General features: G+C 43.8%; 1 protein-coding gene across 1 annotated transcript in view; it reads left to right on the top strand.

Annotated features, from left to right (window-relative positions):
- Window positions 1-14,153: 14,153 nt before the first annotated feature.
- The window catches only part of mogs (mannosyl-oligosaccharide glucosidase), a 68,255-nt gene continuing 62,987 nt past the window's right edge, over window positions 14,154-19,421 (top strand). The window contains exon 1 of the mRNA XM_072256846.1: window positions 14,154-14,257. The gene's annotated coding sequence lies outside the window, so the exon portion shown is untranslated. The remainder of the gene's footprint in view (window positions 14,258-19,421) is intronic.

Below are 19,421 nucleotides of genomic sequence, written 5' to 3' on the forward strand. Positions count from 1 at the left end.
AGGATAATAGGGGAAGGAGAGGGAGGGGAGAGAGGGTCACAGAGACAGGCTGTAAGGATAATAGGGGAAGGAGAGGGAGGGGAGAGAGGGTCACAGAGACAGGCTGTAAGGATAATAGGGACGGACACCGAGTGGAGCTAGGGAGGGGTCACGGAGACTAGAGTTGGAGACGGGTAAAGGGTCATGGAGACTGGAGCTGGGGAGGGGAGAGGAGAGAGGTTCATGGTCAGGTTGTAAGGGTCATAGGAGACAGACTGGTGCTGGGGAGGGGAGAGAGGGTTACAAAAATAAGTTGTAAGGGTAATTGGGGATAGAGACAGAGTTATCCCAACCAGGCGAGGGTTGGGGGTGCTGGGTGAGAGGGGAGTTGCCTGGACAAAAGAGGGCAGATGGGAAAGGTGCCAAAGGGAGGTAGGGAGAGACTAGGGAAGAGGGAAAACAGGTAATGATTCAGGGGTCAAAACAGATAAGAAGAAAGGGGTAGAAGGATTGAGAAAAACTGACAGGCATAGAGAAAAATAATGTAACAAGGAGAAGGGGAAGAGTGAGGGAAGGAGGCAGATATTGAGGGTGGGGAACAATGGGGAGGAGGTGAAGGAAGAAGATCCTGCTGGAAGTATAGGCTTGGGTTAAATCAAAGCTACGCAGCAAATAATAAAACTGAAAGCGATAGAGAATAGGATATTGAGAAGAATGAATGGAAAGGACCCAGTAAAACTTATCTGACATAAGAATATTAACACTCTAGGATAGAACAAGGAGGAATCAAGGCAAGGAGACAGCTTAAAAAAGTGGGCAGAAGACACCAGAAGGAGTGGGAATAGTTGCCTGAGAGGATTCAGACAGTTGAAAGTTATCTTAACCACTTCAAATGTTTATTAGAGGTATAGTTGTGATCTTAGGGATTTGGTCCCATGTTGCAATTTTATTACCTCTCACTAAAAAGACTTTTGTTGATGCTCCACAAAAGGAAGTGTTTAGTGTTGCATCAAAACCAAAAATAACAGAGGAATTCTCAGGAACTCAGTTGTTCCCTGATCTTCATCCTAACCAAACTGGATTGCGGGCACAAGCAGGTAAAAATGAAGAATTTTTACCAAATGTGGATTAAGATAAGATTAATTAACACAGCTAGAAAATTGATGCAGTTAATGCATTGGTAGAAGGATAAAGAGAGGATGTTATTCCCAAAATGTGTACAGGACAACTTTGTTGAATCGGGAAAGAGCAGTGATGGATTCCCAATGGGGGTCCTTCAAGGCAATGGTGATCAAAAACACATTTACTTGTGCACAAATAGTGAAAAATAAAATGTGGGAATACACCAACAGCCAGTTAATTTCAGTGACTGGGTATGGAATAGAAGGATATTAGGATATTATTTGATGCCGAGTTCCTACTCGACTGATTCTGCTCGACCCACTGACTCGCTCCACCAGGTGGTTTGTTGTGATGTGAGTTTACTTTTTTTTAAAAAGTGATCCATGTGTAAGATTGAGAAAGCAGAACTTTGACAGCCCCCATAAAGAATTTAAAAAAGCAAGAAAGCACTCAATGGTATTGTAAGGACCACAAGGGGTCATGGATGTCCTTGGCAAGTAGGATTATAAAATCCATATTCATTTTATACATGCACTGTAAACAAGAAGGAGGCTCAGGAGGGAGTAAGTCCACTCAAGGATGAAGGAGAGAATTTATGTCTGAAACCAGAGGATACTAAACAATACTACACATGGGTACACACCAAGGAGGAGGACATGGAGGATAGCGAGATCAGGGAGAAAAGTCCTGACAATGCTGAGATCAAAAAGGAGGTGATATTGGGTCTATTGATGAGCATTGGTGGATAGGTCCCCAGGGCCTAATGGGGATCTATCTGAGGTACGAGGCAGGAGACTGACAAAGACCTCTGTATCCTCCCTAACCAAAGGCCATATTGCAGAGGACTGCAGAATTGACCACCGTCATATTTTTATATATATGAAGGACTGTCAAGGATTTCCAGGAAATTGTAGTCTGGTGAACCTCACATCAGTGGCAGGAAAGCTATTGGGGTGAATTATTAGCAATAGGGTTTATGACTATTCGGCGTGAGATATATTGGTCTTGGGCATTGGTCAGACGCACTTGAAGTACTATACTGTGAGCAGTTTTTATCTAAGGAAAAGTGTGGCGGCATTGAACAGCATTCAGAGGAGGTTCCTGAGAATGATCCCGGGAATGAATGGGCTAACATATAAGGCACATTCGAGGGTTCTGGGCCTGTACTTGCTAGAGTTTAGAAGAATTAGGGGGCTCTCAATGAAACTTATCAAATATTGAAAGGTCCAGGTAGAGTGAATGTGGAGAGGATGTTTCCTACAGAGGGAGAAACTAGGACCAGGGGACACAGCCTCAGAATAGAGGGACATCCTTTTAGAAAAAATGAGAAGTTTCTTTAATCAGGGGTTGGTGAATCTATGGAATTCGTTGTCACAGGCATGTATAGAGGATGAATTATTGGGTGCTTAAGGTGCAGGTCAATTGGTTTTTGATTAGTCAGGGTGTCAAAGATTATGGGGAGAAATCAGGAGAACGGGTTTGATGTAGCCACCTCCTTCAGGTAGCCTTCACTTATACCAGTGTCTAATAAAAACATAGTACAGTAACCTGCCTCAATGACTATCATTCAGTAGCACTTCTATCCACTGTGATGAAGTGTTTTGAGAGATTGGTGATGAAACATCAACTCCTGCCTGAGAAGCGACTTGGATCCTCTCCAATTTGCCTACCATCACAGCAGGTCCACAGTAGATGCCATCTCATTGGCTCTTCCCTCAACACTGGAACATCTGGACAGCAAAGATGCAAACATCGGGATACACTTTATCGACTATAGCTCGGCATTCAGTACCATCATCCCTTCCAAACTAATCAATGTGTGCTCAATCCCTGCTCTACTTGCTTTATACTTATGACTGTGTAGCTAAGCACAGCATCAATGCTGTATTCACATTTGCTGACGACATTACTGTCGTAGGCCAAATCAAAGGTAGTGAGAAATCAGCATACAGGAGGGAGTTTGAAAGTATGGCTGCATGGTGTCATAACAACAACCTCTTACTCAATGTCAGCAAGACCAAGGAGCTGATTATTGACTTCAGGATGAAGAAACCAGAGGTCCATGAGCCAGTCCCCTTTGGAGGATCAGAGGTGGAGAGGGTCAGCAATGTTAAATTCTCCAAGCCGTTATTATGGAGGGCCTCCCCCAGGGTCAGCACGTTCAGTGCAATTACAAAGAAACCACGACAGTGCCTCTACTTCCTTAGGTTCGGCATGACATTTAAAACTTTGACAAACTTCTATAGATGTGAGGTCGAGAGTATACTTACTAGTTGCATAACAACCTGCTACGGTAACACCAATGTTCTTGAATGGAAATTGCTACTAAAAGTAGTGGATATGGCCCAGTCCATGATTGGTAAAGCCACTTCCATCGTTGTTGCAGGAAAGCAGCATCCATCATCAGGAACTCCCACCACCCAGGACATGTTTTCTTCTTGCTACTGCCATCAGGAAGAAATGCAGGAGCCTCAGGACTCTCACCAGGTTCAGGAACAGTCATTACCCCTCTTGAACCAAAGGGGATAACTTCACTTGCCCCATCATTGAAATGTTCCTACTCTATGGACTCACTTTCAAGGACTCTTCATCTCATGTTCTCGATATGTATTCCTTATTTATTATTATTATTATTATTAACTTTTGTACTGTACTTGCATAGTTTGTTTTCTTTTCCACACTGGCTGAACACCTAAGTTGGTGCGATCGTTCATTGATTCCATTATGGCTAATATTTTATTCTGAATTTATTGAATATTCCTACAAGAAAATGAATCTCAGGGCTATATGTGGTGTCATATATGTACTTTGATGATAAATTTACTTTGAACTTTGAGAGTGTTAATAAACCAGCCGTGGGTTGGGCAAAAATGGTTTTATTCTGCTCCTATGTCTTATAATCTTATAATCTTCTGGTCTCATCAGTCCATAGTTTCCATGATTATCCCTATTTTCCTCCTTGAACAATGGAACTACATTAGCTAATCACCAGTCCTCTGGGACTTTGTGGCTAGAGAGGACACAAGGATCTTGCTCAGGCCTCATCAATCTCATCTCGTGCCTCTTCTAATGACCTGGCCCTAGGGCTTTTTTTCAACTGAATATTCTTTAAATAACCTACCATTACAAACTTCAACTTGAACTGCCCTAATGCTGCATACTGATCTCCCTTGGTGAACACTGATACAAAGTACGCAGTTAAATCATCAGCCGCATCCTCCCTCCCAAGCACATTCCCTCCTTTATCTTTGAGTGGTCCTACCCTCTCCCTAGTTTATCATTTTGCTGTTGGTATATGTGTGGAATCTCTTTAACCCTAATTGTCATGGATTTTCATGCCCCTCCTATAAGATAGTCACACACTATAGAAACCTTTCAAAAGCAACTCAGCAGGTTCTTGATGAAGGGCTTTGTGGAGAAAGGTGGAGTACAAGGCTGAATTGGATGGTTCTGTCAATGAGCCAGATGCAAGTACCATGTGATGAACAACCCCCTTCTAAGATGCTGTAATTTTAAGAAGCATTTAAAATGGATGGCCTTGGAATTGGAGACTATTTGTAGATCAAAAAATACTTGAAATGCATTACCTGGAAAGATAATGGAAGTTGCTTTCAGAATAACATTCAAAGAGAATTTGGATAAATGCAGAAAATATTTTATGAAATGTATGGTAAGGGAAAGAAAAGGCAGCTAATGAAATAACCTGTTGGAAGAGCATGCATATACGCAAAATCAAATGGTCTCTCCTGTTCTGTATAATCCTGTGAATGCCTGTTAGTGAGCTGATTCTAATCACTTACATTCTTATCTTTTACACTAACAGCTATTAAAGGATTTCCACAGGGTTTAAATTGTGCACCAGGTAAGGAATCTCACTTCTCAGTAATTTAAAATGCTGAATTAACAATGGAGATAACCTAGACAGCAAAAGAACCTGCAGCTATAAAAGACAATAACTACAAATTTATTAAGGACATATGAACACACTTTGTTCTGAGAGTGGTTAAAATGTGGTACTTGTGGAGATCACAAAAGACAGGGGAACAAGGCAAGAGTCAGCAGGACTTTTAGTGAGCAACACACACAAAATTCAGGTTGGGCAGCATCTACAGTATGAAGGGAGATACACAATCGACGTTTCAGGCCAAGACCCTTCATCTCAACTGGAAAGGAAAGGGGCAGAAACCAGACAGTGATGGAACATAGAATAATACAGCAAAGGAATAGGCCTATGGTCCACAATGTTGTGCAGAACTACTTAAACTAGCTATGGAATGCCTACTAACCAAACACCTCTGGTGCCTACACAATATTTATATCCCTTCATTCTCTATATATCCATGTGCCTATGTAAGAGCCTCTATCAGACCTGCCTCCACTGCCACTCCTGGCAGTATATTTCAGGCACTACCACTCTGAGTATTTTTTTTTAAAAACTTGCCCCACACATCCCCTTTGAACGTACCCTCTCACATACTTTCTACTATTGGACAGTTTGACCATGGGGTAAATATTGGCTGTTAATCCATGCCCACACATCTCCTTTGAATGTACCCCTCTCTCATACTTTACTGGACATTTGACCCTGGGGAAAATACCGACTGTGCATCCATGCTTCTCATAATTTTCATATCAGGTCTCCCCTCAGCCTCTGCTGCCTCAGAGAATATAACCCTAAAGTGTCCAACCTCTTATAAACACATGCCCTCTAATTGATGCTGCATCCTCTTCAAAGCCTCAACATCCTTCCTTCAATGAGGTGACCAGAACTATATTTAATACTCGAGTTTTATAAAGCTGCAACATAATTTCCTGATTTTGGAACTCATTTCCTTGACTTATAGAGGTAAATGTGCCATTTGCCCTTTACCACTCTATCAACTTGTGTAGCCCCTCTCAGGGAGATATAGGCTTGGACCCAAGATCCCTCTGCTGATCCACAATGTTAAGGGTCCTGCCATTAACAGTATACTATCCAGTTGCATTTGCTCTCCCTAACTGAAACTCTTCACATTTAGCCATGTTAAACTCTGCCCATATCTACAACTGATCTATATCCAACTATATTATTTACCAGTCTTCTATGCTACCCACAACACCACCAATCTTCTTACTGTTTCCAGACTTTCTAACCCACCCATCTACATTTTCATCCAGGTCATTTACATACATCACAAACAGCAGAGGTGCAGTACAGATCCCTCTGGAACATCATTAATCACAGACCACCAGCCAGAATCAGTCACATTGACCACTACCCTCTGTGTTCCATCACTGGACAATCCTTCAGCAATCTTACCTTGGACAATTGCCATGATGTTCTTGATCGGAAATGCAACTTCCCTCTCCTCTCTTTGCTCCAGCTCTATCCCACTTAAAGCACTTGCTCCCTGCGACATTCAGCTATATCCTGTCATTCCGTCGCCATGTTTCTCCAATGGCTATTTTATCTCAGTCCAATGAAGTTATCTGTGTCCTGAGTTCATCTGCCTTACTTGGAAATAAATACATCTTAATCCAATATGGCTCAAATGCCATCTATAAATTTGCTGTTGTTGGCAGAATCTCAGATGGTAAGGAGGAAGGAGTATACGACTGAGCCATTTCCACCACTTGCTTAACTATCACTTTATAGTAGCTGCATCCTCCTCACAACTTACACTGCCACCATTTGTTTCTCTCAGTTTCATCAGTCTGCATCCTATCGTAGACTTTCCCCTATGTTCTCTTCACCCCATCCCTTTCTCTGTAACTTAAAATTTGTTTTACTTCTAATCTTTACTATTGAACACAGTGCTAATTCTGTTTCTTTATCAATTGATGCTAGTTGATTGCCTGACTATTTCCCATACATTCTCTTTAAGTGATAGTTAGTTTCTCCAGATCTGTCCAGTTTTAGAATAATGTTCAGGGTAGAGCTCATGAAGTAATTTTGCTTCGTCGTTCTTCCCTTTGCCAAGGTACTCCGCTTTGGCTCATATGCCTTGTAGTGCTGGTCCTGGTTCTACTTATTACAGACGGAATCTTGTTATTAGTCCTGTGCAAGAAGTGTTGTAGAACTGCTTCACAGTGAACATTAACCTCCAATGCCTAGAAAAATTCCAGGTAAATTGCAATTCAATATACAATTTATAGTTAGTCTATGTTCTTACATGCCAAATATACATCGTGCATTACTAATTTTGATTTGACAATATAGTTCAGAATTTTCAAATATTAAAATGCCCAATTTGTGCTTGGAATAAATGATTACAACTAGTAGTTTACACTTAGCATCTAAGTGCAGGGTCTTACAGGATGGATATGGAGAGAATGTTTCCTCTTGTAGGGGAATTTAAAACCAGAGGTCTGAGATAATCATGCATTTAGTGCTGACATGAGGAGAAGTATTTTCTTTCAGGTGGTGGCCCCTCCTCAGAGAGCAGTGAAACCAGCATCTTCCGATATTTTGAAGATTGAGGTTAACAAACAGGGTATGAAAGGTCCCAGCATGTCCACTAAAATGCGAAATTGAGGTTACAGTAAGATCAGCCATGAGCAGAGAAGAATTGACATGACTTGAGGCCTGCTCCTATACTGCCACGGTGAGGCCATTCACAGTTTGGAGGGGCAATGTCTCAAACTCCGGCTGGGTAACCTCCAACATGATGACATGAACATCGATTTCTCCAACTTCTGTCAATTCTCCCCCCTCCTCATCTCCTTTTTTTTACAGTCATTGAGAAGTACAGTACAGAAACAGGTCCTTCAGCTCATCTAGTCCGTGCCAGAACCATATGAACTGCCTGATCCCTATACCTGGACCACAGCCCTAAATGTCCCTTCTACTTGTGTACCTATCCAAACTTTGAAATTAAGCTTGCATGTCCCACTCGTGCTGGCAGCTCATTCCACAATATCACAACCCTCTGAGTGAAGAAATTTTTCCCTCATGTTACCCTTAAACTTCTCACCTTTCACCCTTAACCCATATCTTCTGGTTGTAGTCCCACTCAACCTCAGTAGAAAAAGCCTGGTTGCATTTACCCCATCTATAACCCTGATAATTTTGTGTACCTCCATCAAATCTCCTCTCAATCTTCTACATACTAAAGAATAAAGTCCTAACCTATTCAATCTTCCTTGTAACTCAGGTCCTCCAGACCCAGCAACATCCTTGTAAATTTTCTATGCACTCTTTCAAGCATGTTCACATCTTTCCTTCAGGTAGGAGACCAAAACTGCACACATTACTCCAAATTGGGCTTCACCAATGTCCTGTACAACTTCAACATAATATCCCATCTCCTGTACTCAATTCATTGATTTATGAAGGCCAATGTGCCAAAAGCTTTCTTTACAATCCTACCTAACTGTGACACTACTTTCAACAAATTATGTGCATGTATTCACAGATCTGTTTGTTCTACCACACTCCTCAGTGCCCTACTGTTCACTATGTAAAACCTACATTGGTCATATCAAAGTGCAAAACTTCACACTGGTCTTCCTTAAATTCCATCTTCCATTTTTCCAGTGATGCAGATTCCTCTGCAAGCCATTATAGCCTTCCTCACTGTCCACTACTGCCCCAATCTTGGTGTCATCTGCAAATTTGTTGATCCAGTAAACCACATTATCATGTATATAACACCCTGGGAAAGGTTTTGCTGCTAATGTAATGGTATTTCAAACAACAAAGAACCCAGCACCAATCCCTGTGGCACACCAGTAGTCACAGGCCTCCAGAGGGAGAAGCAACCCTCTATTACTAAGCTCTGGCTTCTCCTACAAGTTGACGTTCAATCCAATTTACTACCTCATGGTACATGGTGGCATCCGTTAGTCTCGTGAGACCATGGATCTGTGCCTGGACCTCTCCAGGGCGCAGGCCTAGGCAAGGTTATATAGAAGACTAGCAGTTGCCCATGCAGCAAGTCTCCCCTCTCCACGACACCGATATTGTCCAAGGGAAGGGCAAGGGCTGATACAGCCTGGCACCAGTGTCATCTCGGGAGTTGCCAGAACGAGGCTGAAGGCAACGTTGAACTGCCTTAGGGACTCCAGCTCCGGATTTGTCCTCAGGGTTTACTCCCAAAGCCTTTCCCATGAGTAGGTATGGCCGCAAGGCAGCGGTGGTTTGAAATCAGAGTTTTCCCTCTCTTAGATGGACTGCCTTCCCAGGCTGATGAGCTCCATCTACCCAAAGCACTGGTTTTAAGGCGCCAGGGCCCACCTTTGCCCCTGCTGTCAGTAGAAACAGTTCCGCTGGGCTTAGAGGCTAAGCCACACAAGAAGGCCAGGAATTGGACTGGGTTGTCAGAGGCTATTTGAGGCGCATGCCGTGAGGAGCACTTTTAGGTAGTGGGAGCTTGTCCCCACTACCACTCCTCGGCTTGACAATCTTGGAACCCTCAAATAGTACATAGAACATAGAAATTTACAGTGTGTTACAGGCCCTTCAGCCCACAATGTTGTGTTGACCATGTAACCTACTCTAGAGACCGCCCAGAATTTCCTTAGCACACAGCTCTCTATTTTTCTAAGTTCCATGTACCTATCCAAGAGGATCTTAAAAGACCCTATTGTATCCGCTTCTACCACTGCTGCTGGCAGTGCACTCCATGCACCCACCATTCCCTGTGTGAAAAACCTTCCCCTGACATCCCCTCGGTACCAATTTCTAAGCACCTTAAAACTATACCCCCTCATGTTAGCCATGAGAGCTGTGGGAGGAAGTCTCTGCCTATCCACATGATCAATGCTTCTCATCATCTTATACATCTCTATAAGGTCATCTCTCATCCTTCGTCACTCCAGGGAGAAAAGGCCAAGTACACTTAACTTATTTTCATAAGGTGCATCCTCCAATCCAGGCAACATCCTTGTAAATCTCCTCTGCACACTCTCTGTAGTATCCCACATCCTTTCTGTAGTGAGGTGACCAGAGCTGAACACACTACTCCAAGTGGGATCTGACCAAGGTCTTATATAGCTCACAGCTCTTGAACTCAATCCCATGGTTGATGAATGCCAACACACCATATGGCTTCTTAACAACACTGTCAACCTGCACAGCAGTTTTGAGTGTCCTATTGACACAGACCCCAAGATCCCTCAGATCTTCTACACTGCCAAGCTTCTTACCATTTATATTATATTCTGTTTTCCAGTGGGACCTACCAAAATGAACCACTTCACACTTACCTGGGTTGAAGTCCAACTGCCACTTCTCAGCCCACTTCTGCATCCTATCAATGTCCCGCTGTAATCTCTGACAACCCTCCAGACTATTCACAACACCCCAACCTTTGTGTCCTCAGCAAACTTACTAACCTACCCTTCTACTTCTTCATCTGGGTCATTTATAAAAATCACAAAGAGGGATCCCAGAACAGATCCCTGTGGAATACCACTGGTCACCGACCTCCATGCAGAATACGAACCATCTACAACCACCCTTTGTCTTCTGTGGGCAAGCTAATTCTGGATTCACAAAGCAAGTTCTCCTTGGATCCCATTCCTCCTTACTTTTTGAAAGAGCCTTGCATGGGGAACCTTATCAAATGCTTTACTGAAATCCATATACACTACATTCGCTGCTCTACCTTCATCAATGTGTTTTGTTACATCCTCAAAAAATTCAATCAGGCCCGTAAGGCACGACCTGCCCTTGACAAAGCCATGCTGACTATCCCCATTCAGATTATGTCTCTCCAAATGCTCATAAATCCTGCCTCTCAGGATCTTCTCCAACAACTTGCCCACCACTGAAGTCAGACTCACTGGCCTAAAATTTCCAGGGTTAGCTCTTCCCTTTTTTGAACAAGGGAACAACATTTGCAACCCTCCAATCTTCCGGTACTTCTTCCATCCCTATTGATAATGCAAAGATCACCACAAGAGGCTCAGCAATCTCCTCTCTCACTTCCCACAGTAACCTGGCGTATATCTCATCTGGTCCCGGTGACTCATCTAACTTAATGCTTTTCAAAAGCTCCAGCACATCCTCTTTCTTAACGTCTCTATGTTCAAGCATTTCAGTCCACTGTGAGTCATCCCCACAATGGCCAAGGTCCTTTTCCCTGGTGAATACTGAAGCAAAGTATTCATTAAGTACCTCCGCTACCTCCTCTGACTCCATGCACATGTTTCCAGTATCGTACCTGATTGGTCCTATTCTCACTCGGCTCATCCCCTTGCTCTTCACATACTTGTAGAATGCCTTGGGGTTTTCTTTAATCCTGCCTGCCAAGGCCTTCTCATGGCCCCTTGTGGCTCTCGTAATTTCATTCTTAGGCTGCTTCATTCTAGCCTTATAATTTTCTAGATCTCTATCATTACTTAGTTTCTTGAACCTTTTGTAAGCTTTTCTTTTCTTCTTAACTAGATTTTCTACATATATTGTACACCATCTTGAATGTCAAGCGACTAAACCTTCTTGACCAGCCTCCTTGTAAAATACCTTACTAGAGTCCATGTAGACAACATCCACTGCTTTGCCCTCATCTTCTTTCCTGGGAACTTCGTCGAAAAACTCTGTAAGATTAGTTGAACATGCCCTACCATACACAAAGCTGCACTAACTATCCTTAATCAGCCTATGTCTATCCAAATACTTACATATCCTGTCTCTTAGAATATCTTCCAATAACTTTCCCACAACTGATAACAGACCCACCAGCCTATAATTTCCTGGTTTCTGTTTAGAGCCTTTTTTAAACAGTGGAACAACATTAGCTATCCTCCAATGACAAACAAGAGAAAATCTGCAGACGCTGGAAATCCAAGCAACACACACAAAATGCTGGAGGAACTCAGCAGGCCAGGCAGCATCTATGGAAAAGAGTACAGTCAACATTTTGGGCTGAGACCCTTCGACAGGACTGGAGGTAAAAGAGCTGAGTAGATTTAAAAGGTAAGGGAAGGGAAAAGAGGAACCCAAATTGATAGGTGAAACCTGGAAGGGGAAGGAAGGGTGAAGTAAAGAACTGGGAAGTTGATTGGTGAAAGAGATACAGGGCCGGAGAAGGGGGAGTCTGATAGGAGAGGACAGAAAGCCATGGAAGAAAGAAAAGGGGGAGGTGCACAGAGCGAGGTGATGTTCGGGAAAGAAAATAAAGTGAGAGAGGGAAAAGGGGATGATGAATGGTGAAGGGGAGGGGAGCATTACCAGAGTTTGAGAAATCAATGTTCATGCCATCGGGTCAGAGGCTACCCTGACAGAATATAAGGTGTTGTTCCTCCCTGAATGTGGCCTCATCATGACAGCGGAGGAGGCATGGATAGACATATCGGAGTGGGAATGGGGAGCAGTATTAAAATGGGTGGCCACTGGGAGATCCTGCTTTTTCTGGTGGATGGAGCGTAGGTGCTCAGTGAAGCAGTCTCCCAGTCTACGTTGGGTCTCACCGATATACAGGAGGTGACACCAAGAGAGATGGAGTCAGAGGAATGAGAGAAGGGGATGGTCAGAATCAGAATCAGGTTTATTATCACCGGCATGTGACATGAAATTTGTTAACTTAGCAGCAGCAGTTCAATGCAATACATAATCTAGAAGAGAAAAAATTAATAAATAAGTACATCAATTACAGGATATGTATATTGAATAGATTAAAAAACATGCACAAAACAGAAATACTGTACATTAAAAAAGTGAGGTAGTGTCCAAGAGTTCAATGTCCATTTAGGAATTGGGTGGCAGAGGGGAAGAAGCTGTTCCTGAATCATTGAGTGTGTGCCTTCAGGCTTCTGTACCTCCCACCCAATGTAACAGTGAGAAAAGGGCATGCCCTGGGTGCTGGAGGTCCTTAATAATGGACGCTGCCTTTCTGAGACACCACTCCCTGAAGATGTCCTGCGTACTTTGTAGGCTGCATTCATCCAGCGTGTTGTGAGTGTTGCTTTGACCCCAGCATCTGCAGAGTATTTTGTGTTTACTTTGTAGGCTAGTACCCAAGATGGAGCTGACTAGATTTACAACACTCTGCAGCTTCTTTCAGTCCTGTGCAGTACCAGACAGTGATGCAGCCTGTCAGAATGCTCTCCACGGTACATCTATAAAAGTTTTTGAGATCGTAAAGTAATCGATGTTCGTGCTGACAGGTTGGAGGTTATCCAACCTGAGTTTGGCTTCAACGAGGCAGTAGAGGAGGAAATGGATAGACATGTTGAAATCGCAGACATCCCACCTCTTCCGGAAGTTTTGGGAGTCTCCTGCATATTGACAGTGGCTTCCTGATGCCTGCAAATGATATACAATATCCCAGAAATCGACTTTTTTGAGAGCGAGAGAGAGAGCGAGTGAGAGAGAGCAAGAGTGAGTACGAGAGATAGTGAGAGAAAGAGCGAGAGAAAGAGTATGAGAGAGTGAGGAAGAGAGTGCGAGAGAGCAAGAGAGAGTGTGAGAGTGAGAGAGAGAGCGCCATGGCAGAGTGTTCCAAAAAAAGAAAATATAAAACATATTTTACCCCAGACTACACTAAAGTGTACCACTGACTAATAGGGGTCAAAATAATGACAGTGTTGCTCACTGCGCTGTTTGCAACAGTGACTTTTCTATTGCCCATGGTGGGTTAAGACTGTAAAAGACATGTTGAGGCAAGTTTAACAGGTGTCATTCGTTCATTAGCATTGCAAACGTTATTTAAACTAGCTGGCTAGTTGCTAAGGAGCTACTCTATTGCAGACATCCCAGCTCTCCCGGAATCTCCCGCAAATTGTTGGTGCTACCTCCCTGAAATGAGTTTTTGCAGGGTGGGATGTCTGAAATCGGAAGTGGCCAGCTGAACCTGACGCAGACGACGAGTCGAATGGTCGGGTTTATTGTGCAGGAAAGTGCTGTCGAGCTCCATTCTTCCTGATTTTGTTAAATAGCTTGCTCCTGCTCCTAGTTTTGTCCCACTCCTCGCTGAATTGATTTCACTGCTTCCCGGATCAAGGGTTCTCTGCATTTCTCCGAACACGCCGCTGTCCTGCCCTCGGCGCTTGACTCGGAGTGCGAGTCCTCCGAACAGCGGCTCTTGCCGACGCTGCTCTTGTCGGCAGTGAAGTGCCACTGGCTGCTTTGTGATTGGTGGAGTGAATGCTGCCTGGCCTGCGGTTACTCCGTGGGTCAGTGGGCTGCGATCCAGGCACCCGGCTGCATGAGGGCAACGCTCCGTCAGGGCAGGGGGTAAGTGCGGCACCAAAAACAGGGGCTCACAGGTCTACTTTACAACGGATGGTGTATGCTTGCAGTCCTCGGCCATCGCTGGGCTTTAGTCATCTCATCTGACATTTCACTTACTCGTAGATTACATTCCGGATACCTGTACCTATCAATCCCTTATTGAAAAAGGTGCTGGGAACATCTACAACACATAGATTTCTGTATCCATTGTCAGATAGTTTCCATTCTTTGGAGTACAGTCGTTGCATACCAATTCACATGGACTTTGATAAAGCTTTCGAGAGGGTCCCTCAAGGTAGGCTGTACCAAAACACCAAGACAGATTTTAAATTGGCATCGTCAGGGTCGTGGTTTTGTCTGTGCCCACTGGTGTTCTGCAAGGATTGGTACTGGGCCCTTTGTAATATAATAAATGATTTAAACCAAAATGTACTGTGCTAATCAAAACCCACTTTATTTTCACTGACTTACAGTGCAAAGGCAGAATTACTGTAAATTGCAAAATAATTATTGCAAAAAAAAGGATGAATCATTCAGAAATCTGGAGGAATGAAGCTGTTCCTAAATTGTTGAGAATGGGTCAACAACTTAGCCTGCTGTACCTCCTGCCTGATGGTCATAACAAGAGTAAGGACACAAACATTGGTGGAGTTGTTGACAGTGAGGTGAGGAAGTTGTCAAACAATTCAATGAGATAGAGACCAGTTGGAAATATCAGCAGTTAAAAATAGCAGGTGCTGTTTTAGAACGGTACAGCACAGGAACAAGTACTTCAACCCACGATGTTATACTGAATTAGTTAAAGCAATAACTCCTGATGAGCTCATGCCACTTCCCTGCACATTAACCATATGCCTCCCTTGTCTGTTTATTCATGTGCCCATCTAAGAGTCTCTTAATCACCCTGATATTAGCAGCCTCTTCCACTACTCCATCAGGGTGGGGGCATTCCAGGCCCCCATCACTCACTGAGTAAAATAATCACCTTTATACTTCTTCCCTCTCTCACCTTAAACACATGCCCTCTAATACGAGACATTTCAATCCCTGAGGAAAACTGGCGGTCTTCTCTATCTATGCCTTGCATAACTTTATAAATTTCCATCAAACCTCCCCTCTCCTCGGCCTCTGCCATTCTCAAAAAAAAAACAACCCAGCTTGTCCAACCTCTCATAGCACAGCATCCTGGTTAACCTCCAAAACCTCCATGAGGTCACCAAAACTCAATACAATAGCCTAACCAGAGCTTTATAAAGCAGTGATATAATTTTCCATCTCTTGAACTTAATCCCTCGACTAATCCTGTCAACCTGTGCAGCCACTTTTATGGAGCTACGTACCTGGACACATGATGCCTCTGTTCAGGATCCTGACATTAACTGTGTACCCTTCCTTTATGTTTGACCTCCTGAAGTGTAGCACATCACAGTTGCCTGGATTAAACTCCATCTGTCATTCTCCACCCATAACTGCAAATACCTGCTGAATCGCTTAGCGATTCTTTAATCCACAAATTTTTGTGTCATCTAAACTTTCTGAGCCACCTTACCATATTTTCATATGACAAACAAGAGGCCCCAATACAAATCCCTGCAGAACACCTCTAGTCACAGACCACTATCCAGAACACCTCTGTTTTCCATGGCAAAAATACCAATATTGAATCCAATCAACCGAGTCACTATAGATCCTATGCATCCTAATGTCCTGGATGAGCCTACCGTGTGAGACCCTATCATATGCCTTACAAAAATCTATGTAGACAACATCCACTGCTCTATATTCATCAATCACCTTTGTCATGCCTTTGATGAAATGTCTCAGATTGGTCAGGCATGATCTGTCTTGCACAAAGTCATGCCAACTGTCCTTAATTACACCATGCTTTTACAAATGTCTATAAACCTGATCCCTAAGAATCCTCTCAGTTGTGGGAAAGTTATTGGAAGGCATTCTAAGGGACCAGATACAAATATATATTTGGATAGATATGGACTGTTTAAGGATGGTCAGCATGGCTTTGTGAGTGTTAGGTCAAGTCCAACCAATCTTCAAAAGTTATTCTGAGGAAGTTACCAGGAAAGTAGATGAAGGCAAGGCAGTGGATGTTTTCTACATGGACCTTTGTAAGACATTTGACAAGGTCACACATGGGAGGTTGGTCAACAAGGTTCAGCTGCTTGGCATTTAAGGTGAGTTAGTAAATTGGATTAGACATTGGCTTTGGGGGAGAAGCCAGATTGTAGTAGATGGTTGCCTGTCTGAGTGGAGGCCTGTGATTAGTGGAGTGCCACAGGAATTGATGTTGGGTCCATTTAGTGTATCATCTGTATCAATGATCTGGATGGTAATGTGGTTAACTGGATCAGCAAATTTGCAGATGACACCAAGACTGGAGGTGTAGTGAACAGTGAGGAAGGCTATCCTGCCTTGCGGAGGCATCTGGACCAGCTGGGAAAATGGGCTGAAAAATGACAGATGGAAATTAATACAGACGAGTGCAAGGTGTTCACTTTGGTCTTGTGCAGTGAATGTTATAGTATTGAGGGATGTGGTAGAACAAAGGCATCTGGAAATACAGGTCCATAGTTCAGTGGCATCACAGGTAGCAGGGTCGCAAAGAAAGCTTTTGGAACATTGACCCTCATAAATCCAAGTATTGAATACAGGAGACGGGATGTTATGTTGAAGTTGTATAAGATGTTGGTCTATCCTAATTTAGATTATTGTGTGCAGATTTTGGTCACCTGCCTACAGAAAAGATGTAAACAAGGTTGACAGAGTGCAGAAAAAAATTACAAGGATGTTGCCGGGTCTGGAGGACCTGAGTTATTAGATTAGATTCAACTTTATTGTCATTGTGCCGAGTACAGATACAAAGCCAATAAAATGCAGTCAGCATCTAAATAGAAATGCAAAGAATAGTACTATTTACAAAATAACTGCGAATAAAAAGTAAGTGCTACAGCACACAAATATAAAAGTACTGAGACAGTACAATATGGATGCAATACTGCTTAGCGCTGTGATGTGAGGTTCAGCAGCATCACAGCCTCAGGGAAGAAGCTGTTCCTTTGCCTGCTGGTGTGGGAGCGGAGGCTTCTGTAGCGCCTACTGGTTGGGAGGAGAGTAAAAAGTCCATGGTTAGGGTGAGATGCATCCCTGATAATGCTTTTTGCCCTGCCCAGGCAGCGTTTATGGTGGATGTTCTCAAAGGTGGGCAGTTGGGTGCCAATAATCCGCTGGGCAGTTTTCACCACACGCTGGAGTGCTTTGTGGTCCGATACGGGACAATTGCCGTACCACACTGAGATGCAGTTGGTGAGTATGCTCTCAGTGGTACAGCAGTAAAAGTCCATCAGTATCCTAGGACAGAGGTGAGCTTTTTTTTGATCAGGATGGAGGAGTTCGGGGACCAGGCCTCGGAAATGTGGACACTAAGGAATTTGAAGCTTGATACACGCTCCACTACAGCTCTGTTGATGTAGATGGGGACGTGAGTGTGCCGCCTAGCATGCCTGAAGTCCACAATGATCTCCTCGGTCTTCTGGGTGTTAAAGGCCAGGTTGTTGTCAGCACACCACGCGGCCAGGTGCTGGACCTCGTCCCTGTAGGCCGTCTCGTCATCCCCTCTGATCAGGCCAACCACTGTGGTGTTGTCTGCGAACTTGATTATGGAGTTAGAACCGTCTACAGGAACGCAGTCATAAGTGAAAAGGGAGTACAGAAGAGGGCTCAGCACACAGCCTTGAGGCACGCCGGTGTTCGGGGTGAGAGTGGAGGAGGAGAGGTTGTCTAACTTAACTGATTGGGGTCTGTTGGTCAGAAAGTCCAAGGTCCAATTGCAGAGGGATGAGCTGATACCAAGTTGGTGAAGTTTGGCGATCAGCTTGGAGGGGATCACAGTATTGAATGCCGAACTAAAGTCAATGAACAGCATTCTGATGTAAGAGTTGGGGCTGTCCAGGTGGGTCAGGGCAGAGTGAAGTGCCGTGGAGATGGCATCCTCTGTTGACCTGTTGGTGCAATAGGCAAATTGATGGGGGTCCAGGGTGGTGGGCAGACAGGATTTCAGATGTGATAGAACCAGTCTCTCGAAGCACTTTGCAATGATGGGGGTGAGTGCAACTGGACGGAAGTCATTCAGGCCCGTGGCAGTTAAAAGGAAATATTGAATAGGTTGGGACTATTCTTTAGAAGTAGAAGATTGAGAGGCGATTTGATAGAGGTATACAAAATTATGAGGGGTATATGTAAGGTAAATGCAAACAGGCTTTTTCCACTGAGATTGGGTCATGGGTTAAGGGTGAAAGGTGAAATGTTTAAGGGGAACATGAGGGGAAACTTGTTCACTCGGGGTGTGAGTGTGAAATGACCTGCCAGCACAAGTGTTCCATGCAAGCTCGATTTCAACTTTTATGAGAAGTTTAGATAGGTACATGGATAGCAGGGACATGGAGGGCTATGGTCCAGGTGCAGGTCATTGGGAGCAGGCAGTTTAAATAGTTTTGGCGTGGACTAAAGGGGCCGAAGGGCCTATTTTTGTGCTGTACTTCTCTATGACTCTCATTTAGTCTCCCTACCACTGACGTGTGTCTATAAAACGTAGGGCACTACAACACCGAAACAGTCCCTGCTGAACTCATAATTTGCCTTGTCCCATCAACCACAGCTGGACTATAGCCATCCATCCCCTACCCATCCAAATATTTATCCAAATATCTCTTATATTTTCATACAACATAGAAAATCTACAGCACATTACAGGCCCTCAGCCCACAATGTTGTGCCGACTATGTAACCTACTCTCGAAACTGCCTAGGATTTTCCTACTGCATAGCCCTCTATTTTTCTAAGCTCCATGTACCTATCTAAGAGTCTCTTAAAAGACCCTATTGTATCCACCTCTACCGTCTTCGCTGGCAGTGCATTCCACACACCTACCACTCTCTCTGTAGCATTCACATCCTTCCCGTGATGTGACCAGAACTGAATAAGTTTATCCCTATTTCCCTTGAGCGAGAAAACAATATTAGCGACCAACCAGTCTTCCAGCACCACCCATTAGTGGTGAAGATGTGAAGAAGTTTGTCAAGGGCCCAGCAGTCTCACTTCTCACCTCTCTTAATAACCTGAGGTATCTCCCATGGGGATGTAGCCATCTTAA

Source organism: Mobula birostris, chromosome 4 (assembly GCF_030028105.1).
Source record: "Mobula birostris isolate sMobBir1 chromosome 4, sMobBir1.hap1, whole genome shotgun sequence".
NCBI classification, from domain to species: domain Eukaryota; kingdom Metazoa; phylum Chordata; class Chondrichthyes; order Myliobatiformes; family Myliobatidae; genus Mobula; species Mobula birostris.